The sequence below is a fragment of the Temnothorax americanus genome, unplaced genomic scaffold (genome assembly GCF_048541705.1).
Source record: "Temnothorax americanus isolate GAGA-0224 unplaced genomic scaffold, ASM4854170v1 Scaffold17, whole genome shotgun sequence".
Classification (NCBI taxonomy): domain Eukaryota; kingdom Metazoa; phylum Arthropoda; class Insecta; order Hymenoptera; family Formicidae; genus Temnothorax; species Temnothorax americanus.
In genome coordinates this window covers 1,353,204-1,378,349 of record NW_027509307.1, presented here as the reverse complement: position 1 = coordinate 1,378,349, position 25,146 = coordinate 1,353,204, and the positions used below count along the sequence as shown (strand labels likewise).

The following is a 25,146-nucleotide window of genomic DNA, read 5'->3' as shown; positions in this document are numbered from 1 at the left end:
CTATTTCGTGAAGGCAAGCAGTATCTAAACTGTATCTTAGTTGCAATTACGATATTATACAGTTGGAGCGCGCCGGTGCTGTAATCGCGTAGCAAAGTTAACCGAAAGTCTGACTTGCGTAACTACAGTTATTTAGTTTCTGGAGAACTCGTTAACGATTTCAACCGCCAGCCGAATTAGCGCTTCGTTGAAAAATTTCAAGTGAGAGAAGTAGCTTCTTGTTTAACTTTTCAAGAATTAGTTCGACGCACGGAAAGGGGTGGGAATCAGCCGCGTAAATTGCGAAATATTTCTTCGGATCGTAAAACATATTTGTACATGACAGGGTGCACGTGTCGCAGCTACGTGTAATTGACGCTTGTCAGCATTCACGTTTTCCGCGCTCGATATATGACGGACCGTTGCAGCTGCAACAAATATTTTCGGTTTACCAATAAATCAACGAGAAATTTAGATTCGTGTTTGTTCGAGAGAGCGACTACGTTCAAGTATCGCCGATCAAACAATCGACGAAACGATGAAAATCGCCGGCTTACTCTTGTAAATTTGCTTTAGCGTTCACTTCGTTATTCACGACCCATTCCTTCGAGAAACAATCCACGTCGTCCTTTTTCGCAAAGCTACCATCGCATAATGAACGCTGGCTGCTGGCACGATAAGCTTCTCACTTGCGTATCTGTATACATATTTAAGTGAGCCAGATTCAACGAAAGGCGAACGCCGCGAAAAATTTAACGGCGCAGCCGTCTCGAATGTCACGATATTTGCATATTTTTATCGAATCGCGATGCCGAAGTAACGACCGTTTAACAACTGCGCGCTCTTGCTGCCAGCGGGGCAGAAGGTAACGCAATAAAAACGAAGACAGCGCAATAATATACATTACAGCCGGCAATAGAAGGAGGCATAAAGAATGTCTTACGTTTTCTCGGAGAATTCTTGGAGATATTGCGGCGCTCGCTTTTTACCAATAATACTGTCTCGAATATTACAGTATCGCGCGTATCCGCATATTGCGCGTATAATAATGTGTCGGTATATTGATTCAACGAGAAATATCTCGATTTTTCGGGTAAACGATATTGTCAAGAGTCACCGAATGGACGCGCTTTGTTTCTGCTTTACGCAATCTACACAATTCAAATAAAAGCGCCGACATTTATTGAAATGATATATTAACTCTTTAGAAAATCTTTATTTACCGATGCAATATTGCACAATTTGAGAGAAACCCTATTTACTTTTTTCGCGATATTGGTATACTTTCGTTGAAATATTACAATATCGCGATCAATATTAAATGGTAACGTAATAAAACGAGTAAATGTTTAATAAACATAATACGAATTTTTGTGTATAATCTGCGTGTGTTTGCAGCCTGTCTACGTAATATTAATATGCATTTCAAGTCCATCGTATTTAATCAAGTTGTAAAAATACGTTGCGTCTGACTTTGGCGTTCCCTTTAGCACTTTCTTTCGAATGGTTCAGTCCTAAATCACATTTTTGTAAAATCTATGCCGATGTTCAACGTGGACACATTAATGACCTTTGATTAGCATATGATTAATATGCCGCGAGCGGACGACGGAGATACCGGGAATAATTAAATCCTCGAAATACATCGACGGTAACTTGTTGTGGGATGCGGTGTCGTATATAGGAAGGTCCCTATTATGAAAATACCATCGACTCGAAACACGAAGTGCTGCCGGGGCCGACGACGTCTTTTTACGCGCGGGATTATTATGGGCGCCTAATGTTGGCGCGGGCCACGAAATTCATTATGTCTTGTAAGCACGAACCGCTCGTATCTCAAAGAATATGCGCGCGCGTGTCTCGCCTGCAAATTGAATTTACAACTTCAAATCGAGCGTCGTCGTACTATACGCATCGCGCGTTAAATTGCGCGTACGATATTGATGTTAAATATTAGCGCGTTTTTACTCGCGCTGGACCGTGCTCGTGTATATGCAGTGGTACTTTGTCGCGTAGGCACACGTGCGTGCTTCGAAATCTGCTGAAACCGCCGGATCGATACCGATATAATTTGCGCGAAATATATATTTGGCGCAGATGCGTCGCGCAGATACGCCGCGTTTTATATTTCTCGCGAATAATTTTTATAACCCTGCAACATCCACAATATCGGGGCACGAATATTTGAACATCGGTGGGCGTTATTTCAATTAATAAATAAGAATACACAAATTGCGTTGAAGAAAGCTGTGTAGAATTACTCCAGCTTATATTTTCACGTTTAAACTATCGAGAACGTATGATATCGCTACTTGCGATCGATACCAGCGAGCGCTTGAAATGAGATTAATGACTACAGTCAATACGCTTGCATGAAAGTGACGTGATTGATAATGTATAAAGTAAAGTTACGAATAGTCGAGCGAAAAGATTGGAGGGACGGGTGGTGAATAGAAGTAACTCGATTGAAATAACGCCGTTTGTATTGAAATTTTTTTTATTAAAACTACTAACATTTAACGAAATTTTTATTAAAACCAGATTATTATGTCATTTTATTAAAATTTTATACATCAGTTACACAATAAAAATCATTTTGCTTAAAAATACTTTTATGTTGCACGGTTGTCAAAATTTTAAAATACACGTTTAATTGATTTTTTATATTAACCCTAGCTAGCCACACTTATTTTCGAGTCCTTATAATTCGCCACATTCCGGTCCGTGAGATCGCTCGATTTTGTCGCATTGTCATTTTCATTCTAATTAATATTGTTAAGCTTGTAATGTATAGAAATTGGAAATACAGAGTCGGAATAAGAGAGAGAGAGAGAGAGAGAGAGAGAGAGAGAGAGAGAGAGAGAGAGAGAGAGAGAGAGAGAGAGAGAGAGAGAGAGAGAGAGAGAGAGAGAGAGAGAGAGAGAGAGAGAGAGAGAGAGAGAGAGAGAGAGAGAGAGATGTTTATAATAATATTAAATCAAGAAAATCATTTGAGTTTAAACTAAACTTATTATAAGAAAACTAGAAAATTATGTTATTATGTGAAAATTAGAAAACTGAAAAAGTTGAGTGGTCCACTGGACCGGAATGTGGCGAGCTAGGGTTAATTTGTCATCAAGCTACGATAAACGTCCGCATAAAATCGTTAACTATAGGAGAAATATTTCGTTCCGGGCTATATAGAGATGGCTCACTTTGATCACTCTCTAATTGAGAATCACTGTTTATACCTGTTCCTGTTCAGCCGCAGCGAGTCGATCTTGGGATAATTAGGGACCGAAGCAACTAGATTTCCCTCTTCATAGTTAACCCTATCTAAATCCGTAGCCTGAGGATGGCTAAACGTTCTCGTGTTATACATTGATTGGTGTCACTACCAGCCATAGTGCGCTATCAGTAGTTCGAATGAATCTCCAGGGACGATTCTAAACTAGGATGTATATGATGTATATGATCTAACGCACTGTTGCAGAAGACTCTGGCAGCGCATACATCAATGCGTATACATATATTCAATATAACATGTTGAATTAAATTATCTTGATACCGTGTCAAACTCGCAATTATCCTACACCACGTTAGCAGAACTTTCTACAATAACGTGTCACGAAATATGTTATTATAGATAATGTTTGCTGATAACATCATGCATTTCATTAATCATTAATTGAAATCAGTAATAGGGTGTATATTGTACCGAAGACAAAGAGCATTCTAATAGACTTTAAAAAGTCTAAAAAGAGACATATTTCATTCCTTCCGTAATATAATTTTTTAATTTCGTTATATATGTATTAATGTATAAATATCTTCGATTTCGTTTAATTTAAAAGAAAACATTGCAAGAAAATTTCGGTTTAAAGGAAACATTGGTGAAAAACTAAATACAAAATTTGCTTTTTGCAAATTTTCCACTTAACGATTTCATTCTCTATATTCGTTATTATACCGTTAAGAATAAAATATAAAACTTTTCACACGTCACTAGTTTTATATTCAATTTTTCGACGAAATAACGTATAGACAATAACGTAGCAAACGCAACGTATTCTTTCTTGTGCTATTAAAAAATTCACAAATAAATAGGGGCTGGAGGCCGATGTTGCGCAGCGTTCCGCTTCTGGCAAGCTTCGCTTGCGGCAGCGTTCCGCTTCCACGAATGGCGAGCGCACCGTTGTATAATAGCCGTACGTCTACTGGTATCGCCCGCACTTATGATTTTTCGATTAAGCTACGTAAACAGTGTATACGGTAAGCTAAACATCTACCGACGCGGGCTGAGTGTTTGGGCAAGGCTCCGATACGATATTCCACCAACCAACATTCAACGAACTAACGTCCGTAAAACGGACGTCTCACATTTGGTTACATTCTGTACCGCGACTTGCAGCTACTGCATCACGATGCGATAAATATTAAAATCGACACGTAGCAGTTGTTGATACATCTCCGCTTTCGATATTTACATTTTTCAAACGTTTCGGGGAGTCAGATTTTATCTTCGTTCATACACCGAATACATATTTCCCTGTTGGTGATGCTTTATTGTCTACGCGAAATAAATTTTTTTCGTCGAATATCTCTCAATTAACTGTTACGATTCCATAGTGGAGCTGCTGATTAGTCGTTCAAACGAATACCTCGCGTTTCCATTTTTTACAAATCGATTTAAAAACCTGCAGCAATGCGTGCATGATATTGTAATAACGTACTACATATATCGTAATATTTGTATATCACGCGTTGTTGAAGATATAGATTTTATAAAAATGAAAAGGCTATTAAAAAAAACATGAAGCGGCTATTAATATAAGAACGCCGAGAAACAAAATGTTTCACAATTTCAAACATTTTTGCCGTATTTTAATTTAGCAACGAAATGTTTGGAAAATCAACTGTTCATAATATTTTAGAAGAGGATAACGTTGGAAAGCTCGTACAATATATTACGTTACAACCACAAAAATTCAAATAACATTACAATTATTTTAGTAAAGTCATTTTTACGAAACTCAACTAAAAATATTTCTATTTTCGTGACACTTCTCAATTAAAAAGATAAAATTCATAGTTTTACACTGTTTTATTCTGTAACATTTTGAACGTAAAGAAAAACAAAGGAGATTTGCGAAATAAAGGTGATACGCACTCGGATTTAATTAGCATATTTCAAGCATGCCTTTTTTCAGTCCGGTCGCGTAATTGCTGGCAAATGTTGAAAGTTGGTGACCCTCGTGACGATCAATGGTTTTAATTAGATTTTTTTACGCGCAATCCCATGTTTCGCGACGTGTGAAATCGGGTAAGATATGTAGTCAGTTCCCTTCAGATTCCTCGAGTGCAATGCAGCGATCCGCATAGTTGCTCGAGCGGCGTGAAACTACCGTACTCGCTTCACGGAATGGGAAATGTGAGAAAGTGATATACAGGACGGTTCAACAGTACCGCGATTCAATAATAATTTTCTATTAATCTATATATTTCGTTAAATAGGTTAAATAGGTTAAATTAAAGGTAAGAAGGTTTGTTTTTTTATCTGCAATTCTTTTTACGGTTTTTTAATATTAAAATTGTATTAATTTTTAAATTCGCAAAAGTGATTTTTTTATATGAAGCTAATATTATGTTAATGTGTATACATATTTTATGCAAATTATAAATTAAAGCTGATATAATTATAAATCTTAAATTAAACAATTTAATCTATGCAACTAAAAATATTATCTATCACTAATATAAAAATTTTCGTAACATGATCGAAATTTAACGAAAAATTTACACCAGTTCAATTTCGGGACTTTCAACGGATGCGAAATAACATTCTCGAGACGGTCGCGGAAGTCTATATACCGTAGAATCGTCTGATACGTAACCCTGTATTTTACAATATCGCTCTGCTAGGGGAGTTACGACGATGAGATCACGTCGCGCCGAGGGTTACACAAATATTTTCATTTTGATGTTCGCGCGTTGCGCTTTGGGACCTTTCCGCCACACGAGGGACGGAGACAGTGAGTGAGATAGAGATCGCCTACAAAATCGTTTATAAACGCCCAGCAATTTTGAAGCGGAGCGACAGGGTACCGTCTATACGGAAAACGCACTCGGTGGTTTCCATCGCACGCAGTTATTTGGGTTACCTCACCGACATCGCGCATAATATACCGGTAGATGTGTCGTGGTACGTAGTTACAGCGTGTCGTAGCGGGGATAGTAGGGGCTGCGGCGTTTTGCTGCCGCAGTATACGGGGGTGAGTAGCGCGGCGGCGCGGGGATTGCCACGAATATTTTACGGCACCTTCGGGCGAATCTCTCACGTACCTTAATTTAGACTCATACGCGAAAAAGTGGAGTTGGCCCGACTCGGGCATGCATCCTTAGACCCGCGAAATATAAAATGCAATAATGTTCCACCAAGTTCGCCGGGACGAACGAACCAACTTCGCACGGCGCGGTGTTAAAAGTGCGCTATATACCGAGATTCCGGCTGAATATTTATGTAAATGCAGACGGAAGATCTTGCGTTCAAGGCGTAAAATTTTTCCTTATTCCACCGAAAGCGCGCTCGTTGATGTGGTTGACTTATTTCGAACAATCCCACTTTGGCGTGATGGAAATGATATCAAAACTATGGTCAGAAAAAAAATATATTATATTTCTCTTTATACGTGCAAAAATACTTTATGAAATGTTACATGTCTTACATGCAAATCATTATCTGTATGATAAATTTTTCTACAGAGTTTATCATTAACTAATTTTGTTCTAATTTTAAAAAAGTGAAAATGTTACAATTAATAGCGAATTATTGCGAATATTATATAATTATATGAATTATTCTATGCACTGCGAATAGTGATATTTCATAGAATATTGCACGCGTTCATTCCTTTCACGACGTTAACTGCCTTTCAAGTTTGTCGAGACTTTCAAAGACCTGGAAACTCTGAAGGATTTTCAAAACTCTGGCAACTTCTCAAAACTTTCAAACTATCGAGACATTTCAAGACCTTGAAAATTTTTGGGGAAAAAATGACTTGTTTCACGCCCTGAATCCGTTCGATCGGTCTCCTGTCGTTTCGATAATTAACTGACGACAAACAGCTCTCCAAAATACACCAAGTCGACGAAGATCCGTTAGTGAACCCCTGTCTAGCTGTCAGAATCCGTCAACATTATAATTAATTCAACCATCGATAATTAACCTAATGATAAACGAGGTGCCAGCGAAATGATTTGTATGATTATTTATAATGACACACCAACCTGTCGTGCGTAACGCGCGCTTGCCGGTGTACGCATCGACTCACAACAATTAATCATCACTCCAACAACAATTACGGCCGATTACAGTGTGGATCGATCGAGATATATTGTAATTAGTATACCGGCGGCGCCTTGCTGCGGGTACAGTATCTGCGAAAAGTGTATGTCGATTCTCAAAGTGAATATGTAATAAGTTCGAATTAAAAAAATCGTGATTTTATAAATTACTCTCGCTGCACTTTAATTTCTAGCAAAAATTTCTGAAAATTAGTTTAATAATTCAGAGGTATAAATTGACAAATATTCCATATTATTATTTTTTGCAATAATTTTTATGAAATTCGTGATGCGTAAGAAGGAATTAAAGTTCATGTAAAGTCATGTCTGAACATTATTCCCGTATTGCATAATGTATGAGAAGATCGATATGGCGTATTCATACGTGACTTCTTCTCACATTCCGAGTGCGCTCTTTTTCATTATTGTCTGCATTGAACGTATATAGGGGGTGCACTTTCCATCGAAATCCGCGAAACTTCCATTAGACGTTGTGCAGCTTCTATCGGAATTCAGGAAGGGTGTCGATATGTCTGAGCGTAACGATTTTCTACCTGGTTCTGCTCGATCCATTCTGACAGCGGAATTAATGGCTTTCCCGGACGTGAAAGTGCGCAGGTCAAACAAAGAATTATTTGGGAAAGGGTTGGCTACATTTTTTCACGTTGTCGGATCTTACACACCTTCGACTTTCCATCAGATATTGTCCCGTTGACCGCCCTCGCGGTGAAAAATTGCGGCTATCTATTTTCGGATCAAGTAGAGAGGCCACGGAAATTACATTTTTATTGCATTTTATTGCGTTGCGCGCGGAAGTATGTACGCATAGTACTACTCCTGACAATATATTCCATCTGTACTCTACGCCTGGTACAATCAAACTCTTGTCGCTCAGAATAATTCACAAATGCTTGTTACATCTCTTTTTTCATATAATTCCAGCATCGTATTTTATTTGTGAAATTGTAACTTTTAAAATACAATAGTCATATATGAGCTTGATAATTTATTATTATGACATAAAACTAAAAAGTATTAAAAAAGATTATCAGTGATAAATAATTAATTTATAAGATATATAGAATCAATAGAATATGTTTACACAATTTGCACTTTCTCAAAGTCGCTTTGCTTTTTATTTAAATTTTTTCCTTACATTTCTTTATTAATTATTTCTTAACAAACAGTAGAAGTTCCAAATCTTTAATAATAATATTGTGTCTTGTTTTTGTTACGCGCAGTTCATATGTGTGCATTAAATATTTAAAGCAAAATAAATATGAAATATTTATATAGCAGTATTCAATAAAGAGATAATCGATCTATCGGAAAAAATTAATGGATTTTCTCGACGAGAAGGCACAAACAATGAATTACCGAAAGGAGCCGTCACATTTTTTCACGTTTCACGACCTCCGTCTCCGTTTTCGACATAATAGCATCCCCGCTGGGCGAACGCGGATGCTTCTCGGGCCGGTTTTACGTATACGGGCATCATTCTCAGTATTCGCAGTTGCGGCAAGTTTTGAAGCTTTTTGAATTAATTATCACATGCAGGTAGATCCAGACGCGTGCGGCACGTGACCATGCATTGACGGTCGGCATTCCCGAATTTGTAGAATATTGTATTCGTCCCGCGTTCATCGGTACCCGCATGCACGGGCACGTTTCCAAAATTCGGTGGCTGCCGCAGCAGACTCCAACATCTGTCTTCCGTTCTGCGGAATGCTTTACAAGTTCACGACCTGTGTATCTAGGCGTCCCGAGAAACTTCAAGAGTAACTATAGTCCCATGGTGAATTGATATAACACAATGAGAAGCTTTAGAAACAGAGAGAGAAAGAGAGAAGAAAAATAAAGAACTTAGAATATAGCCTGTTTTAAGAAATTACTGACGTACCTAAATCGATCGCAAACTACATCTCGATTCGTCATTGTCCTATTATTTTAAAAAAGTAATTAAGAACAGTTTAGTTCTGATATAAAGATACATTTTAATAAAACAAATTATTATCATGATTCATTATTTAAAAAAATGGTAGATTACAATATTTGAATATCTATATAAGTAGCTGATACCTTTCTCTCTTGACAAAATTAATATCTTTAATTTGACGATTCAGTTATGATACTACAATGTCTATAAATGTTACAATAATATTCTAGGTCAAATTCGTCATTGCTTAACTATGATTTGTGAAATTGCACAATTCGGGAGATTTGATAGAGAAATTCCAGATTGAACGTCATCACAAGAGATTACAATCTAAAAGTAATATAGGCTAATAACGAATCGATTCGTTCGCGACCGACTTACTCCGATGATGAAGACTTTCGCCATAGTCAAAGCCTGCAGATTGTCGATAAATCAGAATTAAGGCTTAGGTACCTTGTACGATCGATTTACCCAAAACGGCGTTGATCTGAGCATAGGTTCTCCGTTGTCAATAGATAAATCTCCGTTTAGATGCCGCCCATTGTCGGCGGATTATGTGCCCATAGAAATTCTGGTTGGCTCTTCCATAGATCCAAGCCGAGACGTCGCCGAGATCGGTAGATTTCGGATTTTCAATCGGAGAACCTGTTGAAGGCAACGATGGTAACGACGCATTTAAAGTGGGCGGTTTTGTATAAGATTATAGGACGAGCTAATCGAAGAGTTATCTTTAATAATGAAATATTCTATCTTCTTGGCACATATTATTTCTTTATGTGCTTGCATGTTTAATGTCTTTATTGCTCGTATTAATTTTGAATCTTTTCACGAATATATCCAGCGTTCTATGATAGATCAAGGAAAAAAAGTATTTCGTAATAAATGAGAAAAAATAGTTTGCAATGAAAAATAAATCTTATTATTATCAAAAAATTGTTCTTGGTAAATTATTCTTAGATTATTCTCATTGTCAGGTATATATAAATATCAGAAAATGCAACGATTTAGAAAGAATTTTCGTTCCCATGACGACACTTATTCCCTCACAATAAGCTTCGCGCGTATATTCGTTTAATATATAGCAATCCGGCCATCAGGAGGGGATTCGCCTCTCGGGCGCCGCACTCGCATAGTCCTGCCCTCTTAATTTCCATGCCTATCCCGCGCTCGGAATCCCTGACGTTCCCCAGGATACTCGACGGGCGAATTTTTCGAATGCCTGAAATCTCGACGATATGCCCGCAGACACCGCGAATGTAAATAATAGATAGGAGCGAGAAGAGAGAGAGAGAGCCGCACGGTCGAATGGGATGCACGACACGCCGCGTTTTCACCGCGCGAAACACGCCCCTGGACTTTTGGATCATGTCCTCCGCCCCGGGAGGCGAAACTCCGCCGCGCGTCCGCCGACGAGAAACATGAATCACGTGGCGCATGCAAATGAAAAGGTGCGCGCGGGGGTGGAACGCTACCTTCAAAAGGTCGGTAAGTACCGCGGTCGCGGGTGAAAGAGCGACCGGGTGAGGAAGAGACGTGAAGGAGAATGCCTGGCGCACGCGGGCCGCCGGGAATTCTTTTTCTGCGGGACGGCCACGCAAGTGCGGCGAAAACGTTGTTGCGGCTGCCTCGGTCGCCAAAATTTATTACAGCGTCACGTTACAAGCCCACTCAGGGGGAGAGAGGAACAGGGAGAAAACGAGAAACGTAGCTTACACGGTGGTGTACTCTTGTATTGCTTTTTGCGCGCGCGCATTCCACTACGCGTGACAGCGTATTTCAAGTACGGCTTCGCTCACTCTTCGTTCGGTCTTAAAACTCTCTACGCTGGATGTAAGGAGAGGGCGGACGCGGGTGGAATCGCGGTGAAAGAAAAATAAAACGTCGCTCTCTCTCTAATATAACAGACATTTCCATGTATTTACTTCGCGGTTTTCCCGATGGGCGGATACCGGCCGTGCCAGCATCCGTGCGCGAGTCCGTGTAACGTCTTCGTTTCTTTCCGACGTGCCTTTTTAAAACCTTCCTTCTCGCCCCGCGCAAGATCCGCATCCTTGCCTTTTCAAGTCCAGTAGCATTAACATTTATATTGCGCCGCTTCCCGCTTTCTCTGATCCCGATTCACATTTTTCGGACAATACCGACCGCCCGCCGGGAGCTCGGAGCTCAATTCCGTGCTCCGTGGTCCTGAGAACCTTTTATTATTCTCGTGGATCGTGCCGAGAGTCACGACGAGCACACCTGGGGGGATCGTCGTGCGAATTTCGTCAGGTTGACAATCGTGTAACTCCGGCAGTCGATACCATATGAAATTCGTGTAATGGGACCATGGGAATTAAGGGGGCACATCCGGGGCAACTGCCAACTGCTCCGATTTTTATTCCAATTACATCGGTCGCACCTTTATTGTAGTGCTAACGAATGCGCATGCAGTCGTTGAGGAAATGTTGATTATGGATGCATTACTTGCCACTCCATGGCTGCATAACGAGGACTCGAATAGTGACATTGTACTCATGGGGCTCTACATATCACCAGAATAGCTTATGCATGTTGATTTTTGACAAATAATATTAACACCCGCTATAACGGTAATCGCAATAACTTAGCAACACGATAAAAATTGTAAAGAAAACAACTTACAAAAATTTTTCACATCAGTCTTGTCTCGAATAAATGCTACATCTGCTACAAGCGTAAGCACAGTTAAAAATCGAGTGACGAAAATCGTCGATGAAACGATGACGACACGATCTCCCCTTTTCTTCGGATTCAACTTCAATCAACAGGATATCTCGGTGCACTCATGTGCGCGTTGAAAGCCTAAACGCGAGCGCCGAATCTTCGGCGTCGAGCGCGAACAAGATTTATGCCAGGCAGTGGCGAGAAAGAAAATAAGTGTATGCATGCGGAGGGTGAGCCAGAGGATTGAAGAAGTCCAAAAGGAAGGGAAGACGGAGACGAGGCGGACGGCAAGAACTGAAAGCGAACAAGGACGAGAAGAAGGGGACACGATGATGGAGGACCGAAAGGAAGTGGGTCGGCCAAGAAAAGATGAGCAAACAAAATGCATTCGTATATCTCTGGCGTCTGTCAAAACAAGTGACGGTGCTCCGTTGGAGATCTTTTTGGTCGTCGCCTACCCTATAACGCCTCCGGTTGTCGCCGGACGATTCATCGCGCGGTCGATGTGTCACAATTAACTGAATCATCGAAAGTGATTGATCGGGGGACCGGTCAAAAACGTGGAGGGCGCTCTAAAGTGCGAGATATTAAATTCACCTGAAAAGAGCGTACTAATATTATAGGATAAAAAAAATCTGACGTTTGATTGATACGTTATACCCCTACTACTGATAATGAGCTATCCGTTCGTCGACTTATTAAAGTTGACTCAATGATTATTGATGTATTTTTCACGAGGTACAGAATTCACCTGGCTATATGTTATTACGTCATTATTTGACAAAGAAACGTTGAGCAGCGCGCTTTCAATTGCATCATATATGTATATCGCGTTACCATATGCGCACATTCATATCGCGCGTCACTATCTTTGCGCGATGGGGCGATGGGAATAATCTTTTAACAACGCACTTTTAGTCGACCTGTCATGTACAATACGAATGCCGCGATAACGGGTTTTTGATCTCGCCGCGTAAAAGCCCGATGTTAATCGGCCGTGTCGAACGTCTCCTTCCTAACCGTAACTAATACTGACTTACAGCCGTCGCGAAATTGATTTACTTTTAAAGAGCATCGAACATGATTCTCAATCATGCTCTTGAAGTTGAGGATTAAAGAGATTTTGCGACGCCTCCGTACGCGGGAGGCGGGAGATCGATCGAAGAACACAGAGGCATCGGAGGGCCGGGCCAATCCTTAAAGAATTTGGTCGTAAGCCCGGATTAAGTTATGATGGCCGAGGACTTCTTTCCGTCCATTCACCCCATCCCCCTTTCCCGTTCCCCTACCTAACGTGGCGACGCGTCGCGAGCGAGCGGATGCCATCGAATGCCTCTCGCCGACACACACAGGAAGAATCGAAACCAGTTTCTCCTCGCGTCCAGACCATTATTGTTTCTTTTACTGAATCTAAGCGACGGGGGACATGCCGCGTTGGAGGAGGAGAAAAAAGTGGTAGGGTATAACGGAAGCGGCAGTGAGACATACGGGAGAAAAGCTATGTACGAAAAAGCTGCGGTTGGAGTTGAGAAATAATGGAACGAGGCAGAGCAAAGCGCGAAGATACCGAGGGGGGAAAAAGCACAACGCGGGAGAAATAAAACGCATCTGCGGTCTATTAAAGTCTGGACTGCGCTGTCTGTCCATTTACGTCTCGCCGGTGAGATACACGCCTCGACGACGGCAGATTCTTCTGTGTCGGGTACCTATATACCTCCGGGAGCAGCAACGGGAGACATAGTATTTATACGTCTTATCGGTAATGGCGCTTCGCTCATTCGGGATATCATTTCCTCGGGAAAATTACCATCCCTTATAGCGGGACGACCTTTCGGCAACGGGAACGAGAAGAAAAAAAGAAGACGCCCTATCGCGCCGTGGGTACGCACCAGATAAAACGTCAGGTATCCTGACGTCGACGAGCGTTCCCGTCGCGCCGATATCGCAGCCCGAAATGACGCGGCATCTTCTCGAACGTCAGAATGTTGAGGAGGGAGAGAGAAGCGTTTCGGGATCGACGATAGGAACGATAATCGATGTCGTATCGATGATCGTTGTTATTATATCTCGGCAATAAACCAATTTTCTACCCTGAGATGAACGAGATGTATAATCGGCGGTTGCATATATTGTCATTGGGTTTTCGACGATCGATGATAGAAGCTGTTCACGATCGCAATCTGGAGCGATAATGGACGCGGTGCCATCAGTTTGTCTGGAAAATCAGCGTTGGGGAAACACCTCGGGCAATTCTGTTCGCAAATGATTGAGGTCTCTGCATCGTCAGTGTAATTTCTACCGGAATCTGTGAAAACACTTTAACGAGCGATTTTTAATTCCACGTTTGAAAGACCCAGAATAATATGGTAATGGTATTAATGCTGAAGTGCGCATATTTCTTCTACAGATTGCTAAATGAATTTAGGATATCTTGTTGAGGATCTTGTCAATCGTATCATGCTATAATTAAAAACAATTATTGCTGTACTTCTAACTACGTTAAGTATATCTCAACTCTCAACATAATTAGAAATGAGTTGTGAATTAAAGTTTTCTTGGGTTAAAAGGTAATTTAATATTGATCGAAAAATCTAGGTCGTTTATTTATAATCTTGACGTTCTCAAAACTACTCGGTTACAAAATCGTTTAAGTAGACATTTCGTTCAAACATTTTTCAGAAAATGATTTAACACTTTATTTATTAATATTAATTAATTAAGAGAAAAGGGACTCTGATGCTATTATAGTAAATCTTGTTATAATTGATTCATATCCCGATTTGTACAAGACATGTAGCCTTGACATAATTCATTTTCTGAATTTATCGACACTACGGATTATAAACTGTAACGATTCCGATTCTCATCTGAAATATATTTGGTTCTCTCTGGCTCGCAATTTTGCAAGAACACGCACTGATTTCGTGGGGTAAAATGTACGTACACGCGCACGAAGGGCGTCAGGAGGAAATTGTAAATAACGTGGCGCGGGTTAGGGGCGCATCAAAGAAGATGATGCACTGCGCGAATTTCATATGCAACACTTCTATGCCATTTAATCCGAACAACGCCGCGAGATGATTTAGCGCCGTCGAAGATATTGTGTCCGCCGCTTTTGAACACGTAAGCGAAACGTGCGATTTTGTGCGTTTTCGTGGAAAACACGGGAAATAGCGGCGAGTCCGCGTTGTCGATATTCGATACTCGTGTGGTGGCTTTGCGATTTATAGACACCGTCGTGTTCTGGCCGCGTTGGATTTTTCCGGAAACCAGGCCGATTATCCAGAGGAAAAACTCTGCGGTAGGCCGACGACCGGGTCGAGAAAGAAATGAAAGCAAACAATTACCTAGCCGGCACTTACGTAAATGGCGGGGAACTAATTAACTTAGAATTCAGTTTTGTTCTCGACAACGCGAACTCGGCTAAAAAACTTCTGCGTGCTTTACCGGTTAATTACAGGGCTTGATGAAATATCGACGAAACTTTAAAGCTTCGTGTAATGCGCACGCCATTGCCCATAATGATACGAATTGCTTGAATTTAATTCCTTGATTGCGTCTATTTTTAAATGGGATTTTTGCTGAATTCATCGCTTTTGTTGGAAATAGGAACTCTTCTCTTTCAATAGTTTGATTTTTGAAAGAAAATTCTTTCTTTTCTATGTGCGATTTTATCCTCGTACAAAATCTCTTCTATCTTTTCATTTATGTTTAAATTTAAAAATATAGGATTTATTATTTATTAATGTATATTATTGCATAATACATTTGTGTTATAATATTTCTATCAATTGCTCTATATTCTTAATGAACAAACAAAACAGAATATCTTTAATATTTATTATATAAAATTGTACGGTCTTTGGTAGTTTATTCATTCAACTATTATTTGCATTTTTAATGTATTATATTGTATGATAGTAATATTAAATTTTTGCAACACGCTTAAAATTCGAATAATCCTCTTTATGTGCGATACAAGAGTCCCGAGGTAACAAATATTATTCATACATTCATACCGCACCATACGTACAATGCAAACGACTTATCGCACCCGCGCGAGACGCGAAACTCTCGTGCGAGCAATATCGCGTTTAGTACTTTTTTCTTTTACGGTAACCGCTTGGTAAGATCGTGACGAATCCGACGGCTCCACCAGACTCTTGTCTATTCGCAGCCACGACGGGATGTGCAGCAGCTACCCCTTTTCCCCGACTCGATAACGTTTATCCAGCGTATTCATCGAGTCTTCGTGATTCTCCGACACGACCAATACCGCGCAGCACACGAAGCCGGTTTTACGGGCAGCAACCGCATCGAGATGGGTTGTGTATCGAGGAAGTCTCCGGTCACGAGATGAGACTTCTCTGATTCTTCCCTTCCGCCCCGCGCGCGCTCTTGCATCACGGTCGGAATTGCCCTCCACACAATGCGGCCACGATTAAGTTTATTACTTGAGACCGAACCGTTAAAAGGCCCAGCTTCTCTTCACGCGGCCGACATGCGCCACCTGCACGCCGATTTACCGGATACGATGAGAGAGAGAGAGACGGTGGGTAATTGCTTTCGATTTGAACCGTTCTTCTCCCGAAACGGAGGCGAGATTTATCGTTGCGCGCCCGTCGATATTGGTCCGTAAAGCGATTCGAAGGCGATGTGATACTCGCTGCCGGCATATCGTAACGCCGCGCGCCGGGTTATCGAGCTCATACGGCAGACATGGCTCCGCTCCGTTTAACAACAAAATCCACGAGACGCGTCGAAATAATTGAAACGCCTGGTGGGACGAGAGCGCTGCGGCAAAGCTTGCGATGCCGCGGTGTGCGGATATGAATGGAAAGGATTCGAAAGCGCGAATGGATTCTGCTGATTCAGCGCGTTCGATGGCGATGAGAGGTTGAAATGCATGGAACGTGCGAAAAAATTCGCATGGTGGAATGTTTCAAAAGGTGTGATCTAAAATAACTATCATTAAGAAACCATTTAAATACTGTTTGTGATCAGTAAAACGCTGATAAATTTCTCTCTCTCTCTCAATGTTTATTTTTGATATCTGTAAATAAATTAGTCATAATCTAGAGATTTTACGTCAAATTTGCTGTTTTCATTTATTAGAATGGAAACTTGATTATTGGTGTAAGACATATTTTCTCATATCTTTAGCATCAAAAATAGATTTATTAAAAGAACATTGGATTTCTAATATGATCCATGATGTAAGAAATCGTGCAATAATTAATTTTGACAGGTGACTACTATACGATAGCATTTTAGAATTGACAGAAGAGTATAATATTGTACAAAATATAATTAGCTTGTTGGCTCACGTCAATTGCTTATCAAATATTATATTTCTGTTAAAACAAGAGTTACATAAGCATAAGTAACATATGTCAGCACAAAATCGAGGTTTATTCTGGGATAGTCTACTTACCCTGCATACGAGTACGTCATTCTCGGATGCTGCTCGCCACGTCGGCCTGATTCTCCCTGTCGACGGCGAAACTCAAACGTCAAGTTACGGCTTGACAGCTAAATTCGTTAAGAGGAGTCGTAATAAGGTTGGGACACAAAGTTTTGCACGACTGCATCTGCTCCCGATCCTCCTCAATCTCTGCATTTACTCCTGCGGTGTAAGTTTGTGTTTCCACCAAATCTGTCACAGCTACGCGATTAACCGCCATGTAATCTAATGTTCTCGGTAAAAAAAAATGGCAGTCTGTATATGAATAAGCGCCTTGCGGATTCGCAACACGATTTAAAAGTTTCGCCATTGCATCTCGCGAGAGTCGCGTCGTTTTACGACGACGGAGCTCGCCGATGAACACGAATTTTTCGCGTTGCGATAAGAGTTTGGAAAACTGAGTTAGGGCTTTTGCGCAGCTTTTTTATTGAGTGCGCGCGGAATGAGCTTCGCGCGAATTATGCGCAAAACAATTTTTTTTATCCTTTTCGTTTTATAATATTAACTAGCAAATTATTTATGCGATATAAATGCGGTACTGTGTTTTAAAAGAGTTTCTTATTGATGAAATTATTTTTTATTATTGATGAAAAATTAGCATGTATTACTACAAGAATTATCGATCTATATATAAAAGTTTGTTATAAGTAAAAATAATTATGTATATATCTGAATGAAATGCAGTTTAGTAATTTAGCATAAGAGGAAATAAGAGAAGGGTTATATGTCCAGAATTATTTATTCGAAAATATTATACAAGATTATAATTACTATTGTTCATAATAACTCCGACAAAAACATAAAGAATGCAGGGAAATTATAAATATACATTTTCATTAATTTAATTTCAAGCAACGCAACAAGAGTATTTTATTATGAAATTGTTAAGCCAGGAAAAATTGAAATATTTCTGTGTACTGATACACTATTTTGTGCTTGCCACACGAATATTTTTGAAAAAGAGATATTTTCATTGTACATAATGTATGCTGTGTAATTATAGATGAGAATATATTACCTTTATACTAATATGCCGCGGCTAAAGTCTCACTATTCTTAATTAATACGATGATTTATTATAATTTACATTAAAAATTGCGTGAAAAATGTGGGTGAATGATGCTGTCATGGAAAAAATATATCATGTGCTAGATTTTAAATCGGATTATTTTGTCAGTAAAATTATTTAATTGTTTGATATTTTGATATTTATATAAAATATACGCAAATCATGCTAAGTTTGAATTTATACACAGAATAATTTTAGATAAAACCCAATATTTCAAGTTGTTATATATGATAATATACGACACATCTATTAGCGGACTAATTTCTGCCTAAATATTGCACGTCCAACATTTCGAGGGAAATGCAACAACGATATAAATTGGGTTACTCGTATACGAGGTTAATGGCATTAATTTAGCTTCATAGTTCTTGTTACGAGTCAAAGGATATTTCGACGATGATAACTGCAAGCGCGCACATTTTGCCATCTCGACTACCATTTCCAAGGGAGACTATTAGTAAGTTTGTCTGCAAAGGTCTGTAAATATGTATGATGAAGTGACGGGAATCCTAAATTTGGACAGGAATATTCGCAATTTTCTTGGATCTTTTAGCAGATTACAGCTTGAATTTAGAACGCGCAAGCGTAGAAAGAGAATTCGTCAGTGACGTCTTGAATTGGAAATTATTATGTTTCTGTTGCGAGTGCAGAGATCAAATTTATCTCGTCAACAAATATCGTCTAATCAAATTTTCTATCTGTTGTCATATAAACTCTGAAAAGATGAATATATTTTGAGAGCAAACCTGCTTGAAGAAACAATTGTTTTCTCTTAAAATATGCATATGCAATTTAAACGTCAAATATTTTTACCTTTATGCTTTTCAATTCAAGCTTGAAAATCGTGGACGATATTGCGCGTTTATATATCTACGTACGCTTTGCCTCATTTAGATAGAAACATTTTTAAATTTACCTTGCAAATGCTATTCGGTAGGCCAGCCGTTGCATACATGTATTATCATTCTTATACTACTAACGCAAGAAACCTAATTTAAACTCGTCTAAGAATTCCACGGTAAATCACATTCCGTTCTCAAAACACTTAATGAGTTTCGCTTTCGTTGTTCACCGTATTCGTTGTTGCGGCTTATTTTAAGGCAAGAATGTCACGAGACTTCTTCGTGTGGGGGTGCACGAGCGAGCGCACCGACGACGACGCCCTTTCGTCAAGCGTTGCGGCGTCTTTCTGGAAAAGGGCGTAGCGTCGAATGCTTAACCGTACATACACGTCTATTTCTCGTCGGATAATTTGTCGCGTTAATTAGGCGTGTAACGAGGTCGGAGCAGAGAGCAATAGCTGCAGCAGCCTTTTGGCAGACTTCTCGTTGGCGTTCCTTTAAGCGTAGGCGCATTGTGTCGGCGCGTGTAAGCGTTTATTAGGTCGTTACCGATGCTTATTCTTACACATGATTGGCGAGAAAAAGGCCGTAGGCCAAATACAGAAGACAGCACGAAACTCGTAAATCAAGCCGCGCTTCAAATGAGTTTCGGATTCTCGGCTCCGTGCATATTAAAACGAGGATCGATTGCCGCACGCGCCGCACGAATTTGTCTGTCTTCGCAATATTACTGCGCGCAAATAATCTTGAAATAGATTTTTTCCGTTTTTTTTTTATTTCTTAGGAAATCTTCTTACCTCAAAGGAAATTTTCATACATATTATTTACACTTATTTATATATAGGTAGTCTTCAATAATGTGTTTACATAAATAATTTACGTTATTATTCATGAGTTTAAAATTATAAATATTGCATAATGCGTGTATATTTATATGTATAATTATGATGTAAATGTCTAATTTGTAACGAGTTTTCCGCAAGTAGAAGTATGTTCTTCAGGGAGACGAACGGGTTTTCCAGCAACAACATTATATGCCGTGGTAACGGCGTACTGCATCCCGTCGGGACAAATAAGAGGGGTATTCGGTTTCAAATGGGGTTTAAGCTTATGCTGCGCCTCTGTTGCTGAAAATTTAAAGGCCATCTCGTGTTTAAAGGGCCCGTCATGCGGCGCGGTACCACGTCAGTCTGCAGTTTAGCGCTTAGCTAATGACGTCACAAACTCCTCGCTGCTTTTTAGGCAGCGGCAGCGCTTTGATTTGCGTGATTTTCAACTGCATTTGTACTTTCATTTGATATTGAATCATCAAATTCTCGATCGCTTTGGGCGATAATTGTGTCATTAGCCGAACAGGACAGTAATAATGGCATATTGCTGTTTATTTTGGCCTCGGATTTCCTAGCGATAACTAGACCTTATCACATTTCGACAGCGGAGAGAACGAAAATCATGATTTGATGCTGGAATTGGGTCGGTTGGCTATATTGCTTTTGTACAGAGATCTCAATACAGATGTATCATGGTCATGACATTACTTCTCTCACGGTTCTCGTACACGAGAATGCGTTCTTTCGTGGATATATATAAATTACGCATATGGCGTACCCTATAACTTAAGCCATACGATACGAGAAAATGAACCCGTAACCCATCCTCGTTTATCCTCGTGTAATATAGGTACTATATTGCCTGTCACCCATGGCGAGCATAAATCTCATTGCGCCGAATACCGTTTTATAATTAATGGTGCTGACCCCTCTCAGAGAAGAGAAAGGTCCACATCGTGAAAAAAAAAATATTACACCCATCCATTTCACAGAATCACCTTAAGTTATCATCTAAGGGTTGATTATTTCAGCGGACATTCGACCATACTGCCATTAATATTTCCTCATTCTCAGATTCAAATAGCAAATTGTCTTTCAAATCATTAATATCTTTGATCTTTGATCTCTAGTGGTTGTACGTTATGTGATGATAATCAGTTAGGTGATTTAATAACGAAATGCTACTGTATTAATTTTGTCAAATAACATTAATAACAAATATAATTCACAGTAATGACATCATTAAAATCGCATAATTAAATACTTATGAATATTTTCTGACATTGTTAATGTTACTAGACATTATGATTTTTTGTTTTTGAACTCATGATGAAGCATTTGAATGGCAGTACCTAGTAATTTCTCGTAGCGTATCCGAACTCATTATTTTGTTTGACTTAAATAGGTATTATTAGGTGCGTCCCTAATTAGCTCCGAAAGACAGAAAGAGAGGGACGAAGAAATATTACGACGCCGTCGGCTTTAAACGAGTTCGTCGACGAAGCACCGAATACACCGCGCAAAAATGATTTACATGAGAAAAGAGTGTGGGGAACGATATTCTTTCTACCGGAGCCTCTTCTCATTTTCGTCGAAAACGCGCTTAACGCCAGGAGCTGTTTATTTCACGAGGGTTATTCCCTCGTCTACGGGCCAACATTTTTATAATTAGTTTGCTCGCGACTCCGTAAGAGAATGAAACAAAGGGAGGTTCGAAATGGCAGTCGAAACGACGAAATGGCGACGACGCGACGTTTGCGGAAGAGCGCGCGCACGCGAAAACAGTCGGAAATGGTGGTCGGCATGAAGAGGCAGAAATGAGAACGGAAAAACAAAGAGAAAGGGGGGCAAAGAAGAAAGAGCAAGAAGGGCTGATGAGCTTATGCGTGCGAGGAGAAGTGAGGAGAAGAGGAAAATATAGGGATTAGGTAGCATAGCGGTGAGCCCGCATAGTGAAACGAGAAACAGAAACGACATACGCGATATATGGGGCTCTAATTGCTATCGGCGCGTTTATAGGTGATTATTTTTTTAATTGCTATGATTAAAAGAACAAAATCGTGATGCATCACTGCGCACATTGAGCGCGATTGATGTACGGAGCAGTGCTCCGGCAGGCAAAACGTAACTCGACGAAGGGATAGTGGGCGTAGAATAGTCGTTAAAAAAAGGGGGAGAGAACGTACATGAATCGAGCATTTATCCATGAATGGCGCCTTTTGAATCTTCTTACCTTGTAAAGTCTCCCTTACCGCGCGTGTAAATCACCGAGAGGGTAGATGCGACTTTGCAGCGCGCGCTAATGAACTTCGAGAAGCGGATGTTTTTCGTAGAACATAAAGCATCGAAATGAGACGATCGCTGTTGACAATTGTCTTATCGTAAATGTATTCGTTCTTAAAATAATTGATATACCACGTCAGAATCGGCGCGACGCATGCTCGAGTGAAATTACATCGACATTTAGCTCGACTGAGAAAAGCACGAAATTGCATGCCGGGATCGCTTTGAGAGGCAACCTTTGCTTTGTGTTCCGTAAAAACGCGCAATTTTGTTGGTCCTTAAATCAACAGCGTCGTCTTAAAAAGGAAGAGGCTCCCTCGCGCCGCTTATACGGTTCTCCGGCTGTACATCATCGAGTTTATGTTACGAGTTATTTTCATACTTTACGTAAATCTACTGAACATCGCCTCCGCGCGTGTCGGCGGGCACGAATTTATTTCACAATCCTTCACGACCGACTTTATTGCATCTTAACTGCGGACATTAAATCGACCGATGTAATTAACGTCTCGCTGTTCACGTGGGATGAACAACGGGGAAAAAGTTTTGGCCGCACGACGTGCAAACTTCTTCGCAATCTCAGCGAAGTCCTAATGATAATAATGCATCAGGACGGCTAAGCTAACAAAATATGAATGAGGCATAATCCCCGCAAACAGGAAAAGTGTGAAAGCTATATACAATAGTCACGACGCACGTCGCACACTACGCTGTTTCTTAATGATGCCGATAGGCATCTGATGATGATGACCATATTGAACGTCAATTTTTATCCTTCTTTATAAAGAGCAAAAATGGTGAAAAGCTAACATAGTAATTGTATTCTTTATGGTGGTGGGAACACTATATGTGATTAAAATAGCAAGGAACTTAAATGCGCACTTGTATATATTTTCCTCTTTCAAAAGAAAAGAGTTTTTCATAAAATGAAATGACAAACATTTCATAAGATTTATAAGTTACATAAATTTTATTAAAGCTTCATAAGATTTTAAACTCAAAATTTGAATCTTCGACTTTATGATTTACACTTTTGTGACATCCATTCAAAAATATAATCGCGCGAGTATATGCTCGTCACCTGGGACGACGCTCAGCTTTTTCCATAATGCGAGTGCGTTTCAAAGTATTAAATGTTGGCGGCAAAGAACCACCGCTGCCATCATCGACGCATTAGTCGAGACATCAGGGATGATATCGAGTTACTGTTGCGCCCTATCTCCGACGAGTCGATGCGACGAAACAGCGTGTAATCTGGTGGAAACTGCGCGGACGAAATCGCATATGTACACGTAGTCTGCTCGTTAGATAATCGCATTATTGCAACGAGAAAGTATTGGAGAATACAAAATACGATGCCACGCAACAGGTTCGTTAAGCGCGGTACATCGAGTATCTTCTTCGCAGCTGCGATAAATTTGTGATTTCGTATTTAGAGTCTAATAAATTTATAAAATCTTTCCAACACTTTTTTACCTCAAAAATATATGTAATAAAAAAACTAATGATTTTTTTCGTCCTACGATTTCATAAAAAAAATAATTAGATGAAAATTTTAGCGCTACAGCATTTCTATCGCTTCGAGCGTAAACATTAAATCATTTATATACAGATAACGCTTGAAATTTTTAGCGTTTCTCCGTTACGATATCATATCTGAAGTTTAAAGGCATCAAACAAATCTGAGAAATTATGGTCTTTAACGACGTTGCGATCTCGCTACTTGATTATCGTGACGTAGCGAGGAACGCAGAGCGCTGGGGATCTTTAGGTGTCAGAGAACACGCAGAGAGAACGGCGCGCTCGTCAGCTAATGAGTCGGTCGCTTTGAAACGAGGCGCTTGTCTCTTTTCGCGCTTGCTCTGCGAGAGATCGTATACGTGGGACGCGCGGGCATGCGAAGTTATGGTAATAATTAATTTCGAAGTCACTTTGAAGCCAGCTGCGACATACACCTCGTCTCCGAGTGGGAGCATAATATAAACGCGGCGGATGCGGATATCTATGCGCGCGCGCATTTGTCCGCGGATGCAGCATCGCAGCATCCCACATCTGGGTGTCGTCACCGACGCCCAGTTTTGGTTAACCTACGTTTCGCACAATGTGTGCACTGGTATAAACGGTTCGGCGATTTGATGGGAATTTGAGTCAATTAACGTTTCCACGCGCGCTGACGTGAACTATATATAAACAAAGCGTTTATATTAGAGTATCACCGAAAGGGTTACCGTCGCGCTAACGAGCGAGCCACGTAAGAGGTAGATTAAATGTTTTCGAGACGATTTGTTGTGGCGGACGCGAGAGGATTGTTTGATCGAGAGAATTGTTGCAATCGCTGGCGGAAGATGATGCGATTTCTTCGCCGCTTAAATCCGTTTCGATCGACAGAAAAGACCGATACTCCACCTCGAAAATCTCTTTTCTCCCAATTGAAATCCATTATATTGTAAATGAAATAGTTTAACAGTAATTTTCTATTTAATTCTGGTAAACGCTATATTACGAACAATAAATTGGATTGTCCTTTGAAAGCCGCCGTCAGAGATTCATACGCAATTTTATTTGCGTGGATATATAAATGACAGATTTATTTTATGATATTTTAAATAAGATTATAAACGCATGCATCTCTCTGCGTATTGTCATTTTCTAGGGATATTTAAAACTTTATTGCAGTCTCTCACAGATTTAATTATTAGGTTTTGAATAACGTAGTATTTCTCTGCAAATTTTATTGA

At 40.0% G+C, this 25,146-nt stretch overlaps 1 protein-coding gene and 1 long non-coding RNA gene across 3 annotated transcripts in view; one reads left to right on the top strand and one right to left on the bottom strand.

The window, feature by feature from the left end:
* Sli (slit guidance ligand) overlaps positions 1-25,146 on the top strand; it is a 322,647-nt gene that overhangs the window by 1,525 nt on the left and 295,976 nt on the right. The gene's annotated exons all lie outside the window — the stretch shown is intronic.
* The window catches only part of LOC143895942 (uncharacterized), a 321,026-nt gene continuing 304,277 nt past the window's right edge, over positions 8,398-25,146 (bottom strand). Inside the window, exons 6-7 of the long non-coding RNA XR_013256505.1 lie at positions 9,692-9,883; positions 8,398-9,123 (exon numbers count right to left, since the gene is read on the bottom strand). This is a non-coding gene — a long non-coding RNA (uncharacterized LOC143895942). The remainder of the gene's footprint in view (positions 9,124-9,691; positions 9,884-25,146) is intronic.